Source organism: Neopelma chrysocephalum, unplaced genomic scaffold (assembly GCF_003984885.1).
Source record: "Neopelma chrysocephalum unplaced genomic scaffold, ASM398488v2 Primary Assembly neopelma1_137, whole genome shotgun sequence".
NCBI classification, from domain to species: domain Eukaryota; kingdom Metazoa; phylum Chordata; class Aves; order Passeriformes; family Pipridae; genus Neopelma; species Neopelma chrysocephalum.
Window position 1 is genome coordinate 62,986 of NW_020897799.1, and position 3,853 is coordinate 66,838.

A 3,853-nucleotide genomic window follows, 5' to 3' on the forward strand; every position below is an offset into this window, starting at 1 on the left:
TGCACTGGGACAGACCCCCTACAGCCCCCCATGGCCCTGCGGACACCCTGCACTGGGACAGACCCCCCTTCACCGGGACAGACCCCCCTTCACCTCCCCATGGCCCTGGGGACACCCTGCACTGGGACAGACCCCCTTACAGCCCCCCATGGCCATAGGGACAGGCCCCTTCCAGTCCCCATGGCCTTGGGGACACCCTGCACTGGGACACACCCCCTACAGCCCCCCATGGCCCTGCAGACACCCTGCACTGGGACACACCCCCCTTCATCCCCCCATGGCCATAGGGACACCCTGCACTGGAACACACCCCCTATAGCCCCCCATGGTCCTGGGGACACCCTGCACTGGGACAGACGCCCCTTCACCCCCCCCATGGCCATAGGGACAGGCCCCTTCCAGTCCCCCATGCCCTTGGGGACACCCTGCAGGGTGACAGCCACCCCAGTGTCGTTGAGAACACCCTGCACTGGGACAGCCCCATCCACAACTCCCCTCATGGCCTCAGGGACCCTCTGTGGTGGGACAGCCCCCCTTCAGCCCCCCATGGTCTTGGGGACAACCTGCACTGCGACAACCCCCATCCAGCCCCCACCATGAGCTTGGGGTGTCCCTGTGGTGGGACAACACCCCTCCAGCCCCCAAAGACCTTGGGGACACCATGCACAGGGACAGACCCCCTCGAACTCCCCCCCCATGCCCTTGGGAACACCCTCTGTGGACACCCTCCCTCCATCTCCCCAGTGTCATTGGGGACACCCTGCACTAGGACACTCCCATCCATCCCCCCCACAGCCTCAGGGACACTCTGTGCTGGGACAGCCCCCCTCCAGCCCACCCGTGACCAGGGGGACAGGCCCCCTCCAGCCCCCTGTGGCTCTGGGGACACACTGCACTGGGACATCCCCCCTCTGGTCCCCCATGGCCTTGGGGACAATCTGCACAGGGACAGACCGCCCTTGAATTCCGCCCCCCATGTCCTTGGGGACATTCTGCAGTGGGACAGCCCCCCTCCAGCCCCCCATCATGGCCTTGGGGACACCCTCTCGTGGGACTGCCCCCCTCCAGCCCTCCCAATGTCCTTGGGGACAACCCACAGTGGGACAGGCCCCCTCTCCAATGTCCTTGGGGACATCCTCTCATGGGACAGCCCTCCTCCAGCCCCCCATAGCCTGGGGGACAGCCTCCCTCCAGCCCCTCACGCCCTCGGGGACACCGTGTGGTCCCCAAGGGGCTCTGGGGAGCCGGGGCTGCTCCCACCTCTGCTGCGGGCAGGGCAGGGGGGAGCCCAGCCCGCCGGGACAGGGCTCGCTGGAGGACACGACGTGGGGCTTCGTGTAGGATTCCTTCACTGCCACCGTGAAGCTGCGGAGGGGGGGGGATGTGGGGTGAACAGCAGGTCCTGCGAGGCCCCACCGCTGTCACTGTGCCCCATCCCAGTGCCCCCAGCCCTACCTCTCCCAGTAGCTGCAGACGTTGGGGTCGCTGGGGCGGAGGGCGGCCAGGAGGGCGGCGTGCACCGCCAGCACCGCGGCCCGCAGCAGCATCCTGCCCGGAGAGAGACCACGGCTGCACCCTCTGCCTCCACACATTCCCGCTCCACACCCACCGCCCCCGGCCCCGGCTTTGGATCGGACCTCCCGGCGGGGCTGGCTCCGCATTCCTCCACCCCGAGAAACGGCCCCGGCCCCGCTGCTCCCCCCCCGTGCCGGGGGGAAACTGAGGCGCGGCCGCTCGGCAGCCTGGGTGGCCCCACGCAGCCTCACCCCAGCATCCCCAGGCACCCCGGGGCGCATCCTGGCATCACCCCAACCTCTCCTGCAGGACCCCATCCCGGGATGCTGCCAGAGGTGGGAGCCCGGGGTGCCGGGGCGGGGTTTGGCACGGCGGCTCCAGCCCCTGGCGCGGCGCCGCACGGCCCCACTTCAACCCGTTCTGTGTTTATTCCCAGTTGTGCTTCCTGGATCCAACGGCTTCTTGCTCAACCCAGAGAGGGTCTGGCTTTGCCGGGGCGGCTCCGGGATCGCTGCCAGCCCGGGGGGCCCGGCTGGGAGGGCCGGCGAGCCCCTGAGCCCCCCGTGCTGGGGGTGCTGTTTACCGGGACGCGTGTTACGGGGCTGGGGCTGCCGAGTGCCAGGGAGGAAACAGAGGTTTCCTGGTCCTCACAGCTGGATTCACGGTGGTTTCCTTACTGCTCCGGCCGTAGGACACCCCAAAGGTGCTGCCCTGGCAGCCCCCTGAGTTCATCCTCCCCCTCACCGGAGCCCGCGCTGCGTTTTGGGGCCAGAGCATCCGGTTTTGGGTGGAAAAACGGTTTAGTGGGAAAGTTTCCCCCATTTCCCTTCGGCTCCCGGCAGTGAGGAATTAATTGCTCATCCGCTGCCAAAATTCCCTCCCCTGGACCCTGGCAGGGGGGGAGAGCCATGGGAACCCCGAGCCCTCCCAGTGGCCCCACTGCCAGCCTCATCCTCTGCTCCAGCAATGGGGGGAGGTGGGGGGTCCCAGAACTGCTGGGAACAACAGGAACCACTGGGAGATACTGGCAGGAAAAGTGAGGAATCATCAAAACATGCTGGCGGGCCCCATCTGCTCCTCATTGGGGGGCCCAGCCGCGGGAAAGAGCCCCCCCATGGATGCCATAGCGGCGAGAGACCCCCCCCCAAGACCTGACGCTTCCCTCCCCACGGCTGTCCCTGAGCACCTCCCGGGTGGGATGAGGAGCATCAGCCGCTGGTGATGGGGGTGGAGGGGGCACGTGGGGTGAGGGCAGGGGACCAGGGACCGGCCCTGGCCTGTCCCTGCAGGGGACACTGCGCTGGGCTCCCCCCAGCCGTTATCTCTTCCTCCACCACAGCCCGGGGGGGGGTGACGCGTTTCCTTCGGGATCGCGGACCCGCAGGGATGGGGCTGGGTGAGGGTGAGGGGGGCAGGGGGGTGAGTCAGGGACAGGGGCGGGGGCAGCACTGGGGTCACCACAGGGTGTCGCGGCACTGTCCCACTCCCCGTCCGCCGCCGTCCTCTCCCCCCCCCCGCATCCCCTCACCTTGGAACCTGCACCATTCCCAAGCCCCCCACGGTGCTGGGGGCTGTTCCCGCTCCGGCAGCACCTCAGGGCACGGCGCAACCCCCCCCCCCAGCCCCACCTCCGGCCCCCAGGGTGCCCCAGGCTGGGCACGGTGGCACTCACCTGCCCGGGGGCCGCGGTGACAGGCGGGGTGGGGCTGCAGTGGCCCCCAGGCGGGGCTGGCCTGGCCGGTGGGCTCGGCCGGCCGGGATGGCGCAGCACGGCCGTCGGAAGCGGAGGGAGGGCCCGGAGCTGCTCTCAGGAAGTTTGGACGTGGAGACTACTACGGAAAAGGGAAAAAAATAAAAAACCCTAATTATTTTTTTCTTTTCTTTTTTTTTTTTCTCTTGTCTGTCCAGGAACCAGCGGGGTTTTGGCACAGCAGCATCCCCGGGGCTGCTCACACACGGTGCTGGGTGGGGACGGCACCCATGGGGATGTCCCGGCGCGACCCCTCAGCTGCAGGGTGTCCCTGTCCTGAGGGCTCTGTGGCACCCGTGGGTGCAGGCCCTGACCTGGGGTGTCCCACAGGGCCGGGGCAGGTGAAGGGACCCCCCCAGGCAAGGGGAGGGGCCGGGGGGACCGGGGTGTCCTTCAGCTTCACGGCACGGGCTGGTTGTTGGGAAGCAGAGCCCAGGCTGGTGCCCAACATCCTGGGCACAGCATCCCTGCATCCCAACATCCTGGGCACATCATCTCTGCATCCCAACATCCTGGGTACATCATCCCTGCATCCCAGAGATACATCATCCCTGCATCCCAACATCCTGGGTATATCATCCCTGCATC